Source organism: Prionailurus viverrinus, chromosome E1 (genome assembly GCF_022837055.1).
Source record: "Prionailurus viverrinus isolate Anna chromosome E1, UM_Priviv_1.0, whole genome shotgun sequence".
NCBI lineage: Eukaryota > Metazoa > Chordata > Mammalia > Carnivora > Felidae > Prionailurus > Prionailurus viverrinus.
In genome coordinates, this window is record NC_062574.1 from 50,197,128 (window position 1) to 50,220,834 (window position 23,707).

General features: G+C 56.7%; 1 protein-coding gene across 4 annotated transcripts in view; it reads right to left on the reverse strand.

Annotated features, from left to right (window-relative positions):
- Window positions 1-23,707, reverse strand: part of RBFOX3 (RNA binding fox-1 homolog 3) — a 450,332-nt gene that overhangs the window by 170,761 nt on the left and 255,864 nt on the right. For all 4 annotated transcript variants that reach the window (XM_047833696.1, XM_047833697.1, XM_047833698.1 and 1 more), the window contains exon 3: window positions 10,635-10,742. The gene's annotated coding sequence lies outside the window, so the exon portion shown is untranslated. The remainder of the gene's footprint in view (window positions 1-10,634; window positions 10,743-23,707) is intronic.

Consider the following 23,707-nt stretch of genomic DNA (forward strand, 5'->3'; position numbering starts at 1 on the left):
CAATTACAGCTTGTGGGGGGCTAGGGTGGGGGGGGCAGTCGAGAAGGGGCTGCAGGAGGGCAGAGGCAGACACGAGGCGAATTAGAGAGACTTTTGTTGCACTTAATATCAATTCATTTTGCAGACTGCTGACACAGCCAGATTCCACAGCTCAGAATTTATGGGGGCTCAGTGTGCAGACGTGCGGACTCAGAAAGAAAATACAAAAGAACTTTTAAAAAATGACCAGCTATCAGCAAAAATAATTTTTTAAATTTTACCCCCCCCCACACACACACCCAACAGCCACAAAAAAAGAGCTACCAATGTCACACACACACTCACACACACAATCTGATTTGGATTTTCGTATTGGTTCAGGGCACTTAATCTCATTATGTAATAATCACATCATTTGCCAGAATCAAGCCGTGTTTCATTACTTTATGGGCAGACTTTATATTAGATACACGTGCAAAAATGATAATGAGAATGTCAGGAAAAGGAATACGCTGAAGAAAGGGTACAGCTCTTGACCTGGAGGACAGTGGTCCTCCCTGCGTCCCCTACCTAGGGGGCTGGGCTCCCAGGAAGGCACCTGACAGAAGAGTCCGTGCCCAGACTGGGTGGTGTTCTTCCACAGCCACCTGCTATGGCCCTCTTCCCCCTCTCTCCTCCTCCCCCCTCCTCTCCCTCCTCCTCCCCCTGCTCCCCTCCTCCGTCTTTCCCTACTTCTCCCCCTCCCCTCCACTCCTCCCTCTCCTGCCCTCCCCCACTGGCTGTGGTTCTTTCCTGATCTTGGCTAGTGGCTCTATTTGTTCATTTTCTTAAAGTGCCCTCCGAGGCCTGCTGCCTTCCTCATCTGGCACTCCACAGGACTAGGATCACACCAGAGAGGAATGACGATGGCCCCCAGCAGACCTCTGACACTCTGGACTGCCTCTCAAGAGATTTTAGCTGTCGCACTTTCCATAGCCCCTGCGGGATCCAGCCCCCCACGGTCCAGGTGACCTTCACCTGCCTGGGAGCTGACCAGTTGGAGATGAAGGAGAACCTCAGGGCCGGGATGGTCCTCCCTTGCACCAGCAGGTGGAACCCGCCTCTCCAGGGCCATGTGACTTCCTGGGGGCATCCCCATGGTATCAGCGGGACCCTTCCCAATCATCTCCAGCAACTCTGGGGGTCTTTGGGAGCAGGTGGGGCTGTGGCCTCCACGAGGAATGCAGTGATGGTGGATAAACACATGGAGACCGGAAGAGCTGTCACCCGGCACTGTGGCCGCAGAGCAGGGTGGCCACAGGACATGATGGGGTGTCCTTTTCAGGATGTGGGGGGCCAGCCCTGAGTCATGTTTTAGTCACAACAGACATGCCCCGTGCAGAGACTCCAGGGACCACAGAAGCTGACAGGGTACCTCAGTAGCCCTGCCTGCCCCACCCCAGCTGCTCCTTAGAAACTGTTCTGAAGTTGAGTAGAAAAGCCGGTTTGTCTGTTCTGCTGTAAGGGAATGGTCAAACTGAAAACAAACAAACCCAATGAGCATACGAATTACAAAACAAAGCACGAGCCTGGGAAGATATAACGGGTGTTAGTGCCTCCTTCCGGAAGCTTCTCCCAGTGGAGAGCTCACCACCAGGCAGATACAAAATGCATCTGGGTTAGGGCACTTGACTCAGCAGTGTTACAGCAAACCAACAGTGGAGGGAAGGTGCGGGAGGCATACTAAGGCAGCCCGGGACACTGGAAATGTCTTCTGGGGGCAGGAAGAGAGGCTGAGGATTAGCGTCTCAGGCAGTGCACCACTGAGTGGCACCATACAGCCAAGGAGCCACGGCTACATTCCACTGGAGGTTTCCTGGGTGCCAAAACTGTGCCAGGGACTGTGAATGTGTGTGTGAGGGGCGGGGCGGGGCAAGGGTGAGATTGAACCAATCTCTGCTTCTAGGAGCCCCTGTCCTGCTGGAGAAGACAGGCCGGCACTGCTCTGTGGCTGGTGAGCCCAGGGCCAAATGAGGCCCGAACAGCAGGGATGTGAACGGGGGTGTGCCAGGCTGGCTTCACGGAGGTGATGTCCTGGTGGAATATCAGAGGACAAAGAGCTCTGCAGGGAGACAAGGGCTCTCTGCACAAGGGAACAGTGTGGGCAAAGGCACAGAGCACAAGGCAAGGTTTCAGTTGACAGACGGCCTTGAGAAGGTTCTCTCTTCACCCAGTCAGCCCTTTGCGGAACCGGGCACACGCCGCCGGGCAGATCAGGAGGAATAGAGACTGCCCGTCCTGTCTCTGCCCCACAGTCACACACCCTGAGTGTGGGCTGTGGGGAACGGGCCGGGGGCTGATGTGGACGGGGGTGGAGGTCTTCTGTGCGGGCGACAACCAACCCCATCAGAGGCCACACGGTATTGACCTTGATGGCAGGAGAGACAGAAGTAAACAGACTGTCTTGGTGCTGTGGATCGATCAGAGGCGGGGCGGCTGCACTTGAACACCAGCATCCTGCTGATGGCAAGGCTCGCAGGCAGGAGGACAAAGGTCTGGAACTGGAGAGGCTCGTTCAGATTCAGCAGGGTTGAAACTCTCCCCAGCAGCGGATGCAGCTGGACGTGGGGAGACAGGGTGGGCATGGGAAGTAAGCTAACGGATAAAAGGCCACGTGCAGGACTGAGGACACAGGAGGACTTGGAGGGGAACGTCATTCCTAAAGCAAACCCGAGGGACAGGGCCCAGCTCACCCAGGCACGATGCTGGGCAGCTCTGTACAGGCTGAATTGGGTCCCCCAAATTCACATGTCGAAGCCCTAACCCTCCAGCACTGTGTGGGATGTGCCTGTATCTGGGAATGGGTCTTTCAAGAAGTGGTTAAGTTAAAATGAGGTCACAAGGGTGGGCCTGCATCCAGTGTGACTGGTGTCTTTATAAGAAGAGATTAGGACACAGACGTGCACAGAGGGATGATCATGTGAAGACATAGAGAGAAGACGGCCGTCTGCGAGCCCCAGAAGAAGGCTCCAGAGAAACCACCCCTGCTGCCTCCCTGACCTTGGACGTCCAGCCTCTGGGACTGTGAGGAAATATGGTGTTGCTGAAGCCGTCCAGGCTGACGCTTGGTGACAGCAGCCCGAGTTCACGAACACAGGCCCTGCCAGCTCAGTGTTCCTCCGGGAGCACGAGGAATCCAGTAGGGATGGGGCAAATCGAAAAGAAAAGCCGGTGACATCACTCCAGAACAGAAGACCCGATCCTGCTAAAAGGCAGCTCTGATTTATAACAAAAATATCCCTCCTTTCTTAAAAGTGAGATAAAAACTTTTACACCTTCGGGGCGGGGTGGGGGTGGGGGATCCCGAAAGAGGGGAGAATCCACATGTGGGCAAAATGGGCCTAAAACATGAATAACGGGAGCAATCCACCAGATGCTCGGTCAGTGCCCCGGGTCAGCGCCCCGCGTCTCCGCCAGAACCGGTGAAGGAAGCACTTTGGGCGAAAGCTACGTTGTTGTTGTGACGCCGCTGTCACTGATCTGCCTGTTGTGACCGACTCCTCGAGGTGTCTTAGTCTCTAGGCCCGCGTTTCAGGCTCGGAAGGAAACACCAGAAACCCCCTGTGACTCAGCGCCAGGGAGCTTGGTGACTGAAGTGGGGACTGATCTTGCTTTGTGTTTCCAGAAGAGATTAATGGGTCTCAGGAGAGAACGGCCTGACATTTCAGCGTTTCCTTCCCAAAAAGTCCCACCTTTGTGGCCGCACAGCATTTGCAGGCAGAATCCCACACAGGGGACTCAGGGTTGTCAGGATGAAACACGGCCCCCGGTTCCGGCATTTACTTGGGGAAGACAAGCCTCTCTTCTCTGCTGCCTTGGGCTCCAGACACCCTGTGGGCCTCTGGACCACCCCTTCCTCGTCCCGCCCACCCCCCAGGCTGAGCACTCAGGCCCCAGGGAGCGACCCTGGGAGTCAGGCCAGGAGACACCTCCTTCAGAGGGGAGCCTGGGGGAGCCCCCAGGGGCTCTGTGGGTCCCTGCTCACCCATCCCCCACTATCTCAAGACAAGGCTGAAGCAGCATGTGTACCCCGCTCAGTCATTCTGGACCTCTGCCTCTCCGCATCGTCTGTCGGGACGTGGAAGCTAGCTGGGTGGGCAGTTAACAGGAGGCGAAGTCTCCCGGGTGCCACGGGCCCACGAGCCTCATCCAAAGTCAGCGGGAGAATCGCCTCCCACTGGGCATATTTATTTTCCAGACACAGAGCTGCAAAGATGTGCCCCGAACAGACTGACACAGAGGGGCTCCCTGATGGGGTTTCAGTCCTACAGTCCCAAGGCCTGTCTTCTGCACGTGGGTGGGTGGGGGGGATGCGAGGCGGGGAACAGGAGAGCCTCCCTGGTAAGTGAGTTTCCAAATCCGTTCGGTTTCCATCATGTCAAGACAGATGAATAAAAAGGCACACCTACATGGAGCAGCGTGGCTCACGGCACCAAGAGGCAGGAGCCACCTGGCATCCGTGATGGAGGGCGGGCGAACACGAGGCGGGTCCATCCGTAAGTATCACTCGGCCATCAACAGCAAGGAATTCCTGACACCCGCCACAGCATGGAGGCAGCCGGAGGACATGACGCTGAGTGACGTCAGCCAGATACAGAAGGACAAGCACCATAGGGTTCCACACGTGTGAGGTCCCCGGGGTCTCAAAGCCAGAGACAGACAGCAGGACGGTGGGCGCCGGGGGAGTGGGAGGGAGGGTTAGAGTCTAACGGGGGCGGAGTTTCAGTTTTATAAGATGGAAAGAGTTCCAACACGGTTAGGACGCTAAACTGTGCTCTGTGTATTTTACCATGATTAAAAATAAAATTTCAAAAGAGGCATACGTACACGGGGCCCTCACCACACGCCGGGCACTGTCCCAGCTCCTTCACATACAATTAATATTTCCTCCATCCTGTTGAGAGCCTTTCGAGAAGAATGTTATTGTCCCGATTTACAGGTAAAGAATGTTATTGTCCCGATTTACTGTTACAGGTTAAGTAACTGCCTGAGATCGCTAATAAGACACAGGGCCAGGGTTCAAACCATCAGGTACCCCATAAATACGTCCTGAAAGAATGAGTGAATGAATGAATGATGCCCAGTCCCAGACTCCATACGTTGTTGAAGTTGCCCAGCTTTTCTCAAGTTGCTGGTTTTAGGGGAGGGAGGGGGAGGGCTGGTGGTAGGTAGGGCACCTTTCAAAACAAAGTAACTAAACATTAATAAAAACACACCTGAGTGGGGGGTGCCTGGGCGGCTCAGTCGGTTAAGCATCTGACTTTGGCTCAGGTCATGATCTCACCGCTCGTGAGTTCGAGCCCCGCGTCGGATTCTGTGTCTCCCTCTCTTTCTCTGCCCCTCCCCCAATGGCGCTCTCTCTCTCTCTCTCTCTCTCTCTCTCTCTCACAAATAAGCGTTTAAAAAAAAATTTTTTTTTAAATACACCTGAGTGAGGGGTCTTTTCAGGGTGATGGGAATGTCTGGGAGCCAGACAGGGGAGGTGGCTGTACATCGTGGCTGTGCCAAGTGCCACCGAATTGTTCACTTTAGCTGGTAATCTTACGTCCTATGAATTTCAAGTCAGTAAGTTATTTTAAAAATATAGACATTAAGTGTGTGTGTGTGTATATATATATATATATTTATATTTATATTTATGTTTATGTTTATATACATGATTAAATATAAACCCAAGTATAATTTTTTTTTTCAACGTTTATTTATTTTTGGGACAGAGAGAGACAGAGCATGAACGGGGGAGGGGCAGAGAGAGAGGGAGACACAGAATCGGAAGCAGGCTCCAGGCTCTGAGCCATCAGCCCAGAGCCTGACGCGGGGCTCGAACTCACGGACCGCGAGATCGTGACCTGGCTGAAGTCGGACGCTTAACCGACTGCGCCACCCAGGCGCCCCAAACCCAAGTATAATTTAGGTATCCTGAAATTGAACACAAATATACCAGAAATGTGTTTACGGACGGTTGGGTATACGGTCATATGAACACGCACTAATGCTTTGCCCGTGGGCACCGTTCTCCCGTGGGTGGGCCTTTGCTCTTCTGTGGGTGCAGACGGCTTATCAGGGAAAAGACGCATTTAGGGGAACTTATAGCCCCGCTTCCCAGATGGCGACACCACCATACGCGCCCCACCGTGAACGCTGGCTTGCAGGCTGGGATGTGGGGTTTTCAGATCTGGTTTTACTAAAAGTCCCCTGAAGTCTCTACTCCTCTGAGATGTCTCTGTCTCATTAAATAATAAGTCACACGGCCTGGGGGCCCTGACATGCCTCACCTCATGAATGCTGACTTCCCTTTATCTTTTAGAGAGAGATGACAGTTTATTCCCCGGGAATGGTTGCCAGGGGCAGACCACCTGATAACGATGTGATTAACGATGAATTAAATTATCATCACCTTTCAGCCCATCACGGGACAGGCTTCCAGACGTTGTGTGTGTATGCAGGCAGGCACGCATGTGTGTATGTGCGTGCGTGGGTGCGGGTGTGCGTGTGCTGGTTTGTGCACACGCCCACACGCGCTCTGCGGACCCGGGAAAGGCCTCCATGAAGGAAGGGGTGGGAGCGTGAGGCCACGGGGGCCACCCTCCACGCAGCTGGATGTGGACTGGGATCCCACACACGGGAGCACGTCTGGATGCCCCGGGGAAGCCCATTCATCAAAGAAGCTCTTGGAGGATGTGTTTGCAGACTCCTTTGGAATGTGAATAATCATCTCCTGATTCCTATTTGGGAAATTAATCTTCTGGTTTCTTGAGGTGTGCCAGAGAATTCTGGAAGCGGGGTCAGAGGCTAATGCCTGTCAGAGTAGTCGGAAGCATACCTGGGGGGTTGGGTAAGTGAATGATGACACCTCTGTGTAATGAAGCAGTGTACATGCATTAAAAGCGAGGTGACAATCCACCTAGAAGTACGCTCCTGAAGATGCTGTTAGGCTGAAACAGCCAGAAAAAACCCGGGTTACCAAACAATGGACAGACTGTGATCGTATTTCTGTAATTTCTGACAGTCGGATTATACGTTTGCTTTCTCGTCTGTACTTATCTACGGCGAACATGCCTTGTTTATGTACTAACGAAAAGGTACCATGAGCTCATTTTTATTTAAAAAGAAAAGCATCGATCCTAAGGACAGCCTTGAGACCCCCCCTAGCCCCAGAGGAGGAAGACAAACCAAAGAGCCGCCCTTCCGGATTCATCTCTGCGACTGCCCTTCCCCGAAGGTGCCGCTGGCACCTGAGGTCTGGAATCATGTTGTGGGGGCAGGAGCTCGATCCACCCGTCCCTGTCTGTGGGAGAAGCGAAGCCCTCAGCTCTTTCCTTTGGCTCCTCTGTCACGCCCTCTCCCAGGACAGGTCACGCCCGCACTGCTTGGACACTTTGCACTTAGGAAGCCAGGGGCCAGCCTGATGATGGCACCGAAGGTACATACCTCCACCTGCCCGGCCCCGACAGGCAGGTCAGGCGGACCAGGGGCACGAGACCACTGATCCCCTGGAAGAGTCACCTTCAGTGCAATGACAGCTGAAACAGGGACGCCACCCCTCGAGGGTCCTGAGGAGGATGCGGGAGAACAGCCTCCACTACCAGCTGCGAGCCTTGGGGGAAGCCCTGAGCCTCTCAGAGCCCAGTCTCCTGCTTGGCCAAAAAAGGAAGGAGCTGGACAAGATGGTCCCCGGGGCCCTCCCGGCTCGGACGTCCCATGGCATTCTAAGGGTGTGACATAACGTGACACAGTATGACTTACTACTTTGACACCAACAGGACCAGAGCATCACCTTCTTCCTATTTTCCTTATATTTCAGGTTAGGGAGGAATTTTTAAGACAGAAAGTCTGCTTGGAGCCCCCCCCCCCCCCCATCTCACGCACACGTGTGCACACAGGCAAATACTGCAGCTCAACCTCACGGAGGCGTCCAGTGTAGACTCTGAACCAAGGACACAGGCAAGCCCCAGTGATGACACCCTCACTCAGCCTCCTGGGGCCCGGGGCGCCCAGCTCAGAGGCCCCACTCTCTGTTCTGCACGAACCTCTTGCCCAAGGAGGCGAGTTGGCCACGGCTGCTTCAAGGTGGTCCACGGACAAACCACTTCTGTGCTTCACACACTGAGCAAGGGTCAGAAGCCCCAGAAGGTGTGAATTCCAGTCACGGCCCCTCCTTTCCTGCCCCCCGGGGCCTCATCTGCAGTGGGGATGTGTGAGGGGCTCAACCACAGCAGTGGATGTCAACACCCTGCGGACTTGGGGGCCTCTTGTTGGAGCAAGGGGCCATCCCCTCCCCACCGGACTCCTTCCCGTGGACCAGCACGTCCCAGAGAGCAAGGAGCCTTGCTGTGGTGTCCACCACTGGCTGGACCACCGACATGCTCCGGTCTTCATTCATTATCTTCCCTTTCCACCTGCCCCAAGTCCCCCCAAAGCAGAAACGGACAAGAGGCCCTAAAAACGTCCACCGAATGACCCGAGATGCCAGAGACGCTGAGCTGTCGCGACAGGGCTCGCTCTCGGGTTCCGCGAACACGTACGTTCCCAGTGCCCCCAAGTCCTAACGAAAGGCACAGTCCTGTCCCCCTGTCCGCCTGCCTCAGACAGAACGCAATGAAAGCGGGCTCAGTGGCCGCCCCTCCAGCCTGCCCTGAACTGAGCAGAGGGAAGAAGCGTTTGGAAAATCTGCCCCGTCAGTTCTTTCCGCCTCTTCCCTGGCCGGTCTCTCCCTCCCACTCAGCCAGTGTGTGGGCCAGGGAGGCGGCAGGGCGGGCGTGCGGCTCTGAGCTAAATAAACTCCTGAAAGGGCAGGGAGCCTCCACTGGGCCGTTTTTCAGACTCGAATTCCACCGAGTGCAACTTAAAAAGGCCTTTCCACCTGTTCAGCCTGAAATCCCTCTCTGCCCTGGGCAAACAGCTGCCCTCCAAGGAGGAGACGTGACCGGCAGGTGTGAGCCCAGCTGGCCATCCAGCTGTCAGGTGGACCCCAGCGTCCGGCCTAGGCAGCCGCAGGAGGCTGCCCGTCCCCAGGTGGGAGCCTTGGCTGCCGCCAAGGAGCAGGGTGGCAGTGACCTCCCACCCGCAGGAGGACGAATCCTAGGAGTGTCTCCTAAGTACCAGGCTGAGAATGAACAAGACAGGGACAGAACCATTCCCTGGCCCGAGGGCACTCTGCAGTGTCAGATGAGGACTCCCTCGCCCAGGGGCAGCCTGTGCGTCTGTGCAGAGTGCCGGCCGCAGACACTTTGAAATTCAGCTGGGAGCTGACCCTGGGCACGCCTGTCTTTAGGGAGCTTCCCCGTCCCCTCCCTGCTCTGTTCCCTGGGATGCCACTCTGTTTTCACAGGTGTTTCCAACTCAGGCTAAACTATCCTTGCTGCAGACCCGGGGAGTGGGGGAGAAGGCGAGGAGAGACTCGTCTTGTTCAGTGACCACCCCAAGGGCCACTCCCCCCTTCTCTTCCATGCTGTAGGTGCACAAGGTCACCAGCGAAAACCAACAGAGAAACGGTAGCGGTGGGAAGGGGGAGGCAGGAGAGCCAAGATGCATCCCCATCTCCTTTAGCCACCAGATGCACCCAGGTCACATCTGAACCCCTTCGTCCGCCCCACCTGGGTGACGGCCTTGCCCACCTGTGCCTCAACCATCCCAGCTCCCTGGAAACCCAGAGCACTGCTCCAACGCCGGTCCTCACACCTGCCAGCCAGGCATCGGACCACTGGTCGGAGGAGGAGAGGCTGGGTAAAGGGAACCCTGGGCCCCTCTGGGCCCCATCAGCCACCAGTCTTGGAGAGTCTGGGCGAGAGTTTGGCCCCAGGCCCTCTTAAGGGAGTTTTCTTTTATATTTATTAACCCACTTTCTCTCTTGGCACTCGGAGCAGCGAGGAAGCCTCAGCCAAGGCTATTAATAGGTGGAGGCCATCCCTGGGGAGGAGAGTGAGCTCATACCTATGGCACAGGTGCCAAGCATAATAAAGGTTTCTGAGTCTGTCTAAATATAGGCTGCGGCCACATTGCGGAGCAGAGGGCAGGCCTCGGGGAGCTGAGCACAGTCTTCCCTGTCGCCCCCCACCCCTGCTCCCTGGGCAGAGCTTCTCGAAACCTGTGCCAGCGCCCGGCCCTGCCGGGAAAAGACCCTGGCTGCCACACGGTGCCCCCACTCCAGGTCAGACCTGGTGGGAGACGCCAAGGAAGGGATTTGCAAAATGGCATGCAATATAAATGACTCCTGTAAACAGAGAGTTTAATAAAAAGGCAGTGAGGGAATTTATGGGCAACCCAAGGATGATTAAAATTATTTATCTACTTACCTCCCTTGCTGGCTGATCAGTCTATTAATTATCTATTATGCACTCGCTGATTTGCATTTTAGTAACGGGACTGAGTAAGGGCAGGTAGGAAACACAGAAGGGTTCAGGAACCAAGCGGCGGGGGGAGGGGCGGACCCTCCCCTCTACCAACCACGGCTCCCCCAGCTGACACCACGTTGACACATTGCCGAAGTGCCACGCTGCCGCCCACAGAGACAGCCACTCCCAGCCCCTGGGCCCCCAAGAAGCCCCGATCCAGGAACCTGGATCCAGGAACCAGCTCCGGGTGGAGCAGAAAATTCGACGTGAGGGGATGCGCACCTGTTTGCCGACGGAGAGCTCCTGGGGCAGGTTCCCAGCCGAAGGGGTCTGCAGACCAGCTCAAGGGAAATGCTGGCAGAATCTTCCTCTGGCCGTTCTGACTTAACGCTGCATTTAGAAAAGAAAACATGAGAACAAAACCATTTTCAATCTCTGAATATCTGGAGTGCATCAGACACACGCTCTCCCGCGCTCTTGATTAAAAATATCACAGGACAGAGTGTCATGGGAACGGCATCGTTTCAACGCTGCAACCAAGAAGCATCGGGCTGGGAGAAGTTATAACAAAGCGTCCCTGCTCACCACCTCGAGGCTCCCAGCCACTCACAGCCCTGCTGCTCTCTTGCAGTGAGACGCACAATATCAGACAGCCTCTGGGACCCGTGGGGAAGGGGGCCCACAGCCCATGGGGTCTGGCTGTAAGGTACAGACCTTACAGTTTATCTAGACCTTCACCCTCGCTCATCAAAACCTGCTGGCTCACCACAACCAGCCAATTCCTTGAAACAAATCTCTTTTCTTTATCTATCTATCTATCTATCTATCTATCTATCTATCTATCTATCTACATCATGTATATCGTATAGGCATAGGTAGATACAAATATAGTTGTAGGTGATATAGATATAGATAAGACAAGTATATTGATAGAAAGATGGATGGAGGGGGGAAGGGAGAGATGAATAAATGGATGGATGGATGGACAGACGGATGGCTGGATGGATGGAGAGATGGATGGATGGATGGATGGATGGATGGATGGATGATGGATGGACAGATGGCTGGCTGGCTGCATGGATGGACGGATGGACGGATGCATGGACAGACGGATGGGTGGATGGATGGATGGATGGATGGATGGATGGATGGACAGATGGATGGCTGGATGGCTGGACAGATGGATGGGTGGATGGATGGACGGACAGATGGATGGGTGGATGGATGGACGGACAGATGGATGGATGGATGGATGGATAGATGGATGGATGGACGGACAGACAGACGGATGTACGGACGGATGGATGGATGGATGGATAGACAGATGGATGGATGGATGGATGGATGGATGGATGGATGGATGGACAGACGGATGGCTGGATGGATGGAGAGATGGATGGGTGGATGGATGGATGGATGGAGAGATGGATGGGTGGATGGACGGATGGATGGATGGATGGATGGATGGATGGATGGATGGATGGACAGACGGATGGACAGACAGATGGATGGGTGGGTGGATGGATGGATGGACGGATGGACAGATGGATGGCTGGATGGATGGACAGATGGATGGGTGGATGGACGGACAGATGGCTGGCTGGATGGCTGGATGGACGGACAGATGGATGGGTGGATGCATGGATGGATGGACAGATAAACAGTTCCCATTGGTCCTGTTTCTCGGGAGAACCACGGCTGATTCAGCGCCTCTGGGGTCTTTCCAGCTTGCACTTCCAGAGGAGTTGGGCCCCTCGATGATGTGGAAAGGGCAGAGGAGGCAGCAAGGGGCCAGCCATCCCTTGGGGGCAAGGAATGCAGGGTCACGAGCCCAGGAACGCACTGACCCTGAGTCTCTTGTGAGCTGATGTCCCAGCCCCTGGCACCAGCTTCCTCTTGAGTCTCACAATCTGCCCCCCCGGCCCCCTGCCAGAGCGGGGCTCCCTGGCATTTGCAGGACAGTTGTGTCCACACCCTGTCTGCTGTGCCCCGCCCAGTGCTGCCCCCCTCCCCCCCAGCACTGCTTCTCAGTCCCGATGATGTATCAATAACCACAAAGCAAAATGCCACAGTTACCAGCACCACTGTACTGTGACGAATTGCTTTCAGAATCGATTGGTAGGGTCGTGTGTGTGCAGCGAGGTGGGGCCGCGTCCCAGAAGCCGAAGCGGCCCCCGGGAATTAGGCACACCAGGAAAAGTCCCAGGAGACAGAGAAGGAGGGAGAACACAAGGGAGACAGGAACAGAGCCGATCTTTAAGAAGAAGGACTCGGGATTCTCAGTGACACAGAGAACAAGCATCCTGAGTCTAGGCTGGGCGGAGAAGACACCACAGGGCATGGCCTGAGGACCTGTGATGGGGACAGGGCGCGGCGGGCAGAGGGCAGACAGCCAGACCCACCTGGAGGGTGGATGGCAGCTGGCTCTTGGGTGACAGGACCCTTCCCGGGATGGGGACATGCCACCCGTCCCAAGTAGCATGTCAGGCTCAGGCCAGGAAACCCTCCTGCTCATGAACTTGAGATTTTATTGGGTTAACAAACTGCGTGGTTGCCGTGGTCCGGTCCTCCTCGAGCCCGAGCCCGAGCACACACTCCTCACTGGGGAGGAGGCAGCGGGAGAGACAGGACCGGGGGCTTAGGGCAATGAGGGCACCCGGAACCTTCTCATGGCTATAACTGGTGACCCTTCCAGTAACTCTGCAGGGAAACAACCACACACTGGCCTGGATCTGAGCCCAGGGAACCTGGCATGAGATGCCTTGTGATGGCACCCTGTCCTGGCTCTTGCTACGGTGGGCCTCTGGGTGACTGGGTTTCCCCATCTGCACTATGAGCTCCCTCACAGCTAAGACCCTTATGCACAGCCCTGGGAAACCCTCCAAAGCCCACTGGGGCAGGCTCATGGAAGAGGGTAGGGTGGGCAGCTCCAGGGGCCGATTCAGCAGCGCCAGAGAGGGGACGGGGGGCCCTGCACTTCCAGAGCACGAGTCTGGGGACAGAGCAACGGCGAGGTGGTGCACGGGCTGCTACGCATCACTCGCTCACTTTGTCTTCACGTCCTGGGCCCGTTCACCTCTCTCTTCCCAGCTGGGGTCCTCGCCCCAGATGCCCTGGGTATAGGAGGAGCAGAGAGGCCTGGCCTGGCTTGGGAGGGTCCAGCAACACCTTCGGGGCAGGGAGGGCATGGCCGGCCTCTCTTTGCCCCTGGAGATGCCACGTGGAGTGTGGATTTGGCCTGAGTGTGGCTGCCTGTATGCTTGCACCACTGGCCGGGTGCCTGTGCCTCCTGTGGGAAACCCCTGGGGGCCTGTGGCTGCAGCACCCGCCCCCCCAGGTCTCCAGCCCTGCAGACGCCCCCAGCCCAGGGGACGCCCCTGCCCGTTCTCCCATCTCCAGCAGCGGAGGGCTCTGATGGCCAGAGAGCCTCCGAGGGCAGCAAAGGGTCAGGCCCTGAACACAGCTGCTCAGCCTGTCACCGTGGAGGCCGCGGGTCAGGGTCGCTCGTGAAGTGGGGTCCAGGCATGGGGGCCCAAACGCTGGTAAATGGTTTTCTTTCTCCCTCCCTCCTTCCCTCCTCTCTTTCTCTCTCTTTTTTACAAGTATATGGGTTTCACTTCTTGCCCTAAACCTCTCCAAGATACAGACTGCTCAAGTCCAGCTCGCCGACACATGGAGGAAAGACGGACGGGCACTGGGGACTCAGACGCGGCAAGGTGCTGTCTTTCAGTGCCTGAGTGGACACGCGCAGACACACTGGCAATCCCAGGGCCGCTGAGGACAGCACGGCAGCACAGGTAGGTCCAGACACATCGGAGAGCTGGGACCAGGGCCCAGAACTTTCTGAGACCCAGCCACTCACTGCCCAGGTGCACACACATCTCCTGGACACATGGAGACAGGCTCCGGGCCCCGCTGGGTGGCGCTGCCCCCAGTGGAGTGCTGACAACCAGGTATCCATCAAGGAAAGGGCAGATAAAGACAGAGTGGCCGATTCCTAAGGCAGGTGTCCACATAGCAGGTAAAGGGAATGGGTCGGAAACACCCACGTCTGCGGGAAGGAGCCATGAAAACACCACGCAGAATGAGTGCAGCAGTTTCCAGGAGGATGTCACGTATGTGCACTTTAAAAAGACATAAAAAACTATCTATTTAGTGTTCACGGTCATGTGTGTGTAAATGTTTTCTCCAAGGGACAAAAATAGTGGACGCTGAATCTATTCCTGGGATGTGAGTGTTTGGGGGGCACGGGGTGAGGCTGGGAGTGGGCAGAGGGGATCGAACCTGTCTACACTGCTTCCTTCATTTTTATTTTTTTAATTTACTTTTTTAACTCAAGTTAGTTAACACACAGTGTAGTGTTGGTCTCAGGAGTAGAATCCAGTCACTTACAAACAACACCCGGTGCTCATCCCAACAGGTGCCCTCCTTAATGCCCATCCCCCTTTTAGCCCCTCCCCCCACCCAACTCCCCTCCAGCAGCCCTCAGTTTGTTCTCTGTATTTAAGAGTCTCTTACGGTGTGCCTCCCTCTCTGTCTTTATCTTATTTTAAAAGACAATGTAGGGGTGCCTGGGTGGCTCAGTCTGTTAAGCGTCAGACTCTTGATTTCGGCTCAGGTCGTGATTTCATGGTTCATGGGATTGAGCCCTGAGTCTGGCTCCACACTGACAGCTCAGAACCTGCTTGGAATTCTCTCTCTCTCTCTCTCTCTCTCTCTCTCTCTCTCTCTCTCTCAAATAAATAAACAAACCTAAAAAAAAAAGACAACGCAATATAGCTACATGTTAACTGTTGTTAACTGAGGGTGGAGGAACACGGTTATTATATTTTGCCTTAATTATCACAATTCTCCAAATTTTCTTTGGATGAGGGTGCTTGGATCGTGAGCCCCTTGAGGGAGTGAGAGATACTGATGCCACATGAGTGGCACGCAGCCAGGAGGGCAGCCCTCATGCACTCCGACTCCACAGACTCGCCGGTGGCCGGGAGGGAGGGCCAGACTGATGGACGGAAGGCACCAGATTTTCCTTGCCACTCTCCCTCCATTTAACAGACGATGAGCTAGTCTAGAATTGCTCCCTCAACTGTCCGCGAACGTTTTCCTTACAACCAGCCTGAGCCGACAGAAGTCTCGTGCACTGCAAAGGGAGGGCCAGGGTGTGGGGAGGGAACCATGTGCTGGAACATTCTAGACTCTGGACCACCGGTGCTTCCTCTGCTCAACAAATGCAAGGAAAAGTCACGATGCCCTGGGGCCCCGGGGTGACGGTCTTCTGAGCAAAGCTTCCTATCTCTGGCAAGCGGATGCCTTCAGGCAGACAAGGACACCCGAGCATTAAGTGAGAATGCGTAGACGTGTTATTAGCCCACCTTTCCTTTCCCCCAGTTGAGGAGACCGTGGTTTTGCCACCGGCGGCTGACTCCTAGGTGCCTCCTGGCAGGTCCACGGGTGTGCAGGAGATACTTATTCCTGGAATGTCAGAAACTCATTCAAGGCGCTCTCCCCCCAGAGGCACCATCTGCCATCTACTGAGCAGCACTTTCCCATGTACGCGGGTCCTGTGTGGCTGGTGCACCTTCTCGAGCGTGCCGCGGAGGGCAGATGTGTGCCCGGCTCGAGCGCGCCGCGGAGGGCAGATGTGTGCCTGGCTCTTGCTCTGATCTCGCACGGTTCCACGTTCGGTGTTACAAGCTAATAAAAGCTGCATGATCAAATTCCAGGTCATTACTCAAGGAAAGGGACCCCTCTGTGGCCGACAGCGACAGTTTCAAACCAATTAAAATACGCCTGGCGTTTCTGCGGGCTGCTGCGCGCCCGCCACCCCGGCGGTCTCTGAGGGCCCATGGCACACAATGAGCAAGATGCACGAAATGTTAATGGAGACGTTAAATGCCGCACCAAGGGGATTCTGGTAGATAAGGCCCCTCGGAAGAGGCCAGTGGGAGACGTCTCCCGAGCTAACCCTGGAGGGAACCTCAGCACAAATGAGATTGGACCAAAAACAGCGCTCTCTACGAGGGATTGGGTCTGCCAGCAGAGCCCGGAGGGCCTTTGGGGGAGGAAAGCGGTTCCATTTCCTACTGGTCTCCCTCTGCCGCCGGCACCAGCATCGGCCAGGACCCACAGCACCCGCCGAGTGGGACGGGAGGACCGGGGTATACTTGGCCGCGTAAACACTGGAGGGGGCTGGGGGTGGTGCTGAGTGGGCGAGGGGAGGGGCGGCTTAGCAGTGCCTGAGGGTCGGGGCGCTGGGGCGGAGAATGTGCACGGGGTTCATGGCAGTGTGGTGGGTCTGCAGGGGTCTAGCAGCTGCCCTGAGCTCTGCTGGGTCCTGTTTCGGGAAGATCCAATGTCACCGTGAAACGAACGGACGAGGTTTCGAGAGAACGCTGCACCGTGCCCAGGTCAGCGAGTAGCCGTCGCTCTGTGAGCAGCAGGCTCTCTCCAGGGCTGTGTAGGTCCGTGCGGGCTCGGGGTCAACCCCCTACCTGTGGGCAGCTCCACTGGGCCAAGGCTGTGGCTGTCACCTTCGCTCCCAGCCAGGACTGCCTGCGGCTCAGAGTTCTGCCTGACGCCATGGAAGGATCTCCACAAGGAGAAGGGGAAAGAAGGCACCAGGCCACACAGAAGTTGGGAGTCGGGAGTCAGGCTTGCACGGCTGGGCCTCACAGCCTGGGGCTCTTCCTCACATAGTCCCTGCCCCCAAGGCCACCGTGGCCACAGTCCCCGTAAGCACACCTGCTTCTGTCAATCAAACTTTACAACCGAAAAAACAAACCTTGCTCCAGCCAGGCTTGCCAGATTTAGCAAACAGAATTACCGGATGCCCGGCTGAATTTGCAATTTCAGATAAACAGCAAATAATGTTTTACATCTTTTGGTATAAGTATGGACCATGCAACATTTGGGATGTACTTGTAATACTTAGATGTACTTATGCATGGTTTCTCTCAAGGTAGAATTTAGGCAGGGGCCCTGTATTTTTAGTCGGCAACCCTAGCTGTCTGATTGCTCAGCCTTAACACGAAATGCGCGCGCGCACACACACACGCACGCACACACGCACACCCTTCAAAGAAAGGAAGGGAGCTAACACTTTATGAGGACCGACTAGGGGTCTGGTGCTCTGTCCCCTCCTTGAACCCCTCTGCCCCCCCCCCACTCCCACTGCAGCCCCCAGCCTGCAGACAGAAAGACTGGGGCTCTGGGCTGTCACTTGTCAAAGGCCGCGTGGTCAGCATGCAGCCTGGCTGAAATGCAGACCCAGGTCATTTGAGCTCCAAAGTCTGCACTCTTTCCACCAAACCAGACCCAATGCATCAAATCTCAGATGCTTATTTCCAAACGAAATGGCCGGAAGGAAGTTGTTATTGATTCTGCAGTCAAGTCAGTGGACGGCGTTTGAAGCGTTGGCCCAGGCCCATGCCAACTTGAGAACAAGGAGCTGACACATTGGTGGTCGGGGCCCGGCCAGGCTGGGGTGGGAGTGAGCACGTCTGGCTGCGGTTCAGACGGTGGGCGGTTCGGATCCACCCCGAGGGATCTGTTGGCGATCAAGTCCTGAGCAAGTACGAAAAACAGATCGGGGTGTGGGGCCGGGCGTCCTCGAAAAGAGGATTTTTCTCCCCTGGACGCCTAGAAGGGGACAGTATCTGTGCCGTCTGGGGGTTGAGAAGGTAGACCCGAGACTGTCTGAAAACTGGCAAGGTGTCCTTGACCGCTGACTGCCCCTTCTTAACTAGCTGCTTTCCAGACAACCAGTAGGTGGTGTGGACACTTGCCGTGTGGTTAGAAGTGCGATCTTAAAAAAAAAAAAAAAAAAAAAGGAAAAAAGAAAAGATCCCAATCTTTGAGGAGACCAAGGCGAGTCACAGGGTGACATCTCGTTATCTCCGTGGGCCGCCGTCTCGGCAGGGAAAGAGACTGGATCTGACGGACAAATCTTGCCCTTTATTTACATGGCAGACAGTCCTCACGACAGACGCTAACTTGTGTGTCTTTACTGGCTGGTCTCATGGTGTTTCTAGGAACAGAAGTTAAGCTTGCCATTGTGTCCTTTCTAGAAGTTTCTTGTTTCCCTCCTCTTTCACAAACGATAGTCTCACGGAATGGAAAAACTCGTAGCCCACCATCAGCCTTCGTGCCATGAACCACTTGCTGGCTGTTGGCAAAGTTTGTGAGTGGACGGGACCTTCCGAGCGCTGTCGGCCGGGGCCCTTGCAAGGGCTGTGGCGAATTCCTCTTGCCAGTGAGGGTCTGGATGACCCGGGCTGTACCTGCTGACCCAGTGGCCACGTGGAGGCCGCCTGGGATCCAGGAAGCCACCGCGGAACGGACGAGGCTCGAGTGGATCACCCAAAACTCTAACGGAGGACAGCACCCATCAACTGTCAGAATCCGGAAAACAAAACCGCGGAGCACAAACCAGACGGCGGGTGTGTGTGTGTGGAGGGGGGGTCTGCTAAAGCCACACAACAGCAAACGCCCCCTTATTTCCACATCCACCACCTTTACCTCTTGGCTTCCTCAGTGATGCCTGCTCACGTCGCGATGTTTTCATTATCTGCCTGATGGGGTTTTATTGGAATTAATTTGTGCCAAGGGTTGCATTTTGAAATTCCCCGTGTAAGGAGGGAAGGTGTGGGGGGAGGGGATGGAGAGGAGGTTGCAGGGGGAGGAGGCCACCGCTGGATTTGGGCTCTTCTGGAGACAGCCCTGTAAGGAGCTAATTCAATTACAGTCAGGTTGTTGTTTTTAGGTGACCTACTTCCCAGATGGCTTTCCCTGCGTTTCTTTCCTGCCACAAAGTTTTGACATATTGGAGCCACGAAGGAAGAGAAGTCACACTGCGTCACCAAAAGAAAGGAGGGAACCCAGGGGCCCCGTGTCCTCCGCAGAAGGGGAAGGACAACAGGACAGGCTCTCCACCTCCAATCCAGCTCCTCCTGCAAAACTCCGGCCAGCCGGCTGAGCAGTGATTGCCCCAGAGCTCTGTGCCCAGTTTTGGAGCTCGCCGAAGGTCCTGAGAGTCCCCTCTAGAAAGAGAGAGAGAGAAAGAAAGAGAGCAGCCCAGGCTGGCTGGGGGCGTCCACTGCAAATGTGGCCTCTAGGGGGCGTGGCTGGGATTCCCTCGGCACAGAGTCCCTCCTGGTGCTGACTCTGGCCCCACGTCCAGGGCCTCACAGGACGAGGAGGGCGCTGCTGGCAGCCCAGCCCATCACGGGGGTAGCCGCCCTGGCCAGAAGCAGGGCCCTGTGTGCCCCAGTGGTCCAGCAACTCCCAGCTCTTCCTGCTTGGAGAACACACTTGCGATGCTTGCTCAGTCCCTTCTCCTGCCTTCAGGCAGGACCCCTCTTGGTCCTCAGCTGTGACACTTGGTGCTATTTTAAATGCTTCCCAGCAAAGAGCTCTCCATGCCCCCCCCTCCCCCCGCCTCTCTTGGCAAACCTTCCCCACGTTTAGCCAACCTCGCTGCCAGGAAAAGTCCTTCCTCTGATCTACCCCAGATCCTTCACGATGAGCCCTGAGGTCATTCCCCACATCCTGCCCTCGGTGGGTTTGGAGAACAGCTGCCTTCCGCCCTTCGTTGAGTTGCCCAGTAGAGGCTTTGACACAAACATACTGTGCCTCGCAGCTGTGAGCTCTGCCTGTTCGGTGGGATGTGTCTTTCCCTCTAACCCTGGGGGCAGAACTGCCCTTTGCAGCACAAGAGCCTCTGAGGAGCCACCCACTTCTCCTACCACAGTGTGGCTCCAGCCGCTGCCGAGACAGATTCTTCAAGCTCCCCAGGAGCCACCTTCTCGGCACCTTCAGAGAATTTGGCGCATTCTGCCAAGAGCTGCCCTGACGGCAACGGTGGCTCCTGCAGGTAGCTGGCGGTGCAGCTGGGGGAGGCCATGTGCGGATGTGCTGGGGTCCCAGGAGAGGAAACCCCCACCGTCCAGCAGCACCCACGGCCGACGTCCGCGTGCCATGAAACGCTGCTCACGGATTTGACTAAGGGCCTTTGTTTTTCGGACGCAAACGGGCTGAAAGCTCAGGGCAGCTTAAAATCTTATTGTGCTCAGGAGGCCCTGGAACCCAGAGCACAGACCGTCCCCGTGGTCCTGGAACGGCGAATGCCCATCTACAAAGGTGCAGAGACCTCGGGGGCCCCACCCTGCGTCCTTCCTGTGTGAAATGCCAAGTCCTCAATGTCAGGGAAAGAGAGCAAACAACAAGGTAGCTGGGACAGTCTCTCGCTAGGTCTCGGGGGAGGGGGCGGGGGGCACCCAGCAGGGCCCCTGAGCCACACCCTGGGCCCCTGCCTCCTCCAAACCCTGGCTCGACACACCCACTCGGCTGAGTGGGATACAAGCGTGCTTCGAGGCACCGGGCACTGTGTGTGGGCCTCTACTGCACATCTTGTCCTCAGAGGAGGCAAGCCAGAGGTGGAGGGAGACAGGGAGCTGAGAAGGGAAGAACAGAACTCCTGAGTGCTTACCGAGCACAGAGATGGGGCTGAGCACTGTGAGCCTATATTCCATATTCTAATTCAGGAGCTAAAACTGACCTTCTGTGACTTGACCTCAGCTTCACATGCATGTCTCTGGTTATTTAAAAGAAAGGCAAAAAGCAACCCAGAAAAATGTTGGGGTAAAGAAACACGTGGGTTCCGACAGAGAGATACAAGGGAGGAATCCGAGCTGTGCTTGGGAAGCAGGGATGGATACGGGGGCAGAAGCGGGGCACGCCAACCACAGAAGGGAGGGAGGGAGGGCGGGTCTGCGGGGCATCCCGGCGGCGGAGCGAAGGCGGGGAGGTTATGGTCTCACCGAGACCGTAATGCTGAAGGGCTGGGAAGAACGTGCCAAGCCATTAAACGAGATGGCCCAGGCAGCGTGCCCAGGCAAGGTTCCCAGCACGGAGCCCTTAATAAAAGTTAGTTTGCCTCCTTTCTCTTGCCCACGCGGAGCGTATCCGGCTGGGGGCGGTGGGGGGAAAAGCTAAGGGCCTGGCTTCTAAGAGGACCTCGTCTCCCCCCAGAGATGAAGCACGCGTCACACAGCACCCTAAGGCGGCGGCCGCTGAGCGTGACGCCCCAGGGTCGGGGTGGAGAAAATATGCGCGCAGGTACCCGGCCGCCCACACAGGTGTTCCTGAGCAGGGTCCAAGGTGCGCGAAGCCACCAGCTGCACCTGTGTGCACACACGTGCACCTTCTGGGGACGGAATATCCAGAGCTGTCTGGGGTCCTCAAAGGGGGTTTTCAAAGTCCCTCGCCGGGAAGCCCCCTTCCCAGCTCTAGTGCCAACTGTATACACAGCTCACCTGCAAAGCCTTCGCAGACGCAACGGGATTGGCTGGCACCGGGCTGTGGACGCCAGCCCCACGCTCACCGGGTCACCGGGGTCCATCTACGCTGGATGGACGTAGGGTGCAGGCTGGAGGAAGGGAGGTGAGGGGCTGGCAGCCAGGCAGGCCCGAACCCCTTCCCCGGAAGCGGGGCTCTGGCCCCTAACCCTCAGGCACACCCCAACCCCCTTGTCACCGGGATTAGAAACAGCATGTGTGGAAGGCACACAGCACAGGTATGCGACAGCAGAGGATGTGCCGTTGTTTTCCGTGACATCCAGACCTCGGGAAGAGAAACACCGGGCCAGGACATCCCAAAGCAGCTCCGTGGGTGCAGAGAGTCGATTTCCAGGAACCAGCGTGTCTCTGTGTTTGCGTTGTCACTGCTGCCACAGATGGATACCCTCCCACGCTCGTCGTGGGCCCCAGGGCGGTTTTCCCTGGGATGGAGGCTGGTTGCCAGGTGTCAACGGGGTTGTGAATTGGGCCCTTAAGCGCCGCTTCCCTAATCTCGTATGCTGGTGACGGTGAGGGTGGCGCATTCTGCAGCCAGGAGGAGGGCCTGTGATGGCCGCTGCAAGGCCGCCAACAGACAGCGGGCACCTTGTGGCCGCACCTGCCTGCCCACCTGGGCCCTCCCCCGAAGCCTCCCTGTCGTGGGCAGCTCGCTCCTCACTGTCCTCCTGTGCTCGAGGCGGCCAGGATTGCAGGGGCGGCGGTGACCCTGCTCAGCGCTCTTCCACACCAGCCAGAGATGCCCGCTTGCTGAGAGCTGGCGAGGGAGGCGTGTTCCGCCCGTGGCCGCTGGTGCGTGGAGCGATGCGCCAACGCTGAGCCCGAAGCAAGCCTTCGTTCACGCGCAGATGCAAACTGAGAAGGAAAACCAATTGTCCAGACAGACGCTTTGCTGTCAAGCTGGCGAGGCGGGATGAGAACTCAGGATGGTGCATTTCCGGGCTGTCTGCACATCTTTAGGTGCCCCTTCTAGGAGGGGTTGAATCATTCAAGCGCATCTGTAAGGGGTGGGGGAGGGGCAGCCCGGTGCTTGCCGGGACCTCGCAGTGGGGACACTGCTTGCTCGTTGCACAGCTCGCCCCTTCTGCACCTTCTGCCCACTAGGTGTTGGTAGGTGGGTCGGGCCCAGGACCGGCGGGTGGTGGGCAGCCTTCCCGCCACCCTCTCAGGGCCCCTGCAGGCGGCTCGGAAGAAGCTGGCTTTGGGGCTCGTGTGCCCGCCCCACCCAGGAGGCGTGTGACTTCCTCTGCTTCCAGAGCGATCCTGCCAGTGGCCCTGGAGCTGGCTGACATCTGGTAAATGAGTGGAGCGTATCGCTTTAGTTCCCAGGGAGACCCCAGGGGCCCCAGGAAGCCTCCGAGGTGAACTCCATTTCCAAGGGTTAGTGAGGCACCAGGCTTTCCCCTCGGCGGCTCCTCTTTCTTGGGGGAAGAGCATGAGGTTCGGCAGCTCCTCCAGTGGGGGGTAGGCAGCCGACTCCGGCAAGCACGTCTGTGGATGAACCTGCAGGCGTCTGCCTGTGACCCCTGGCTCTGCCGCTCTGAAAGCCTCACCCCCATCTGGAGTTGAGAGGAGCCTGATCCTGGTGGAGGGAGGCAGGCCCTGGGAGTGGGGGTGTGGAGAGTGGGAGCAGGCAGGCTTCCCGCTGCAGCACAGCTCTGAGGCACCACCTGGCAGAGTGAGGCCTGCACCTGTAGGCCGCAGCCCCTCGTCCACCGCTCTCCAAGCCAGCCTCACCTCCCCTGCCTCTGGACAGGGAGAGAAGAGCAGGGAGGGCCGGGAGGCCAGGAAACGCTGCCCACAGCCCAAGGTGGGGTCATGGTCCCAAGGACGGCCCTCTGGCCGTGTGCACAGAGAGGACAGGCCAGAGACTGAAGGCTCCCTGGGTATCAAAGAAGGAAGGGCTGCAGAAACGCGGAGGTTGAATACGTCCAACTCGCAGGCTCCATGGCTCTTTGTACACAATGTCGAAGCCTTTCGGTAATGCTGAGGCCTGAGCCACCC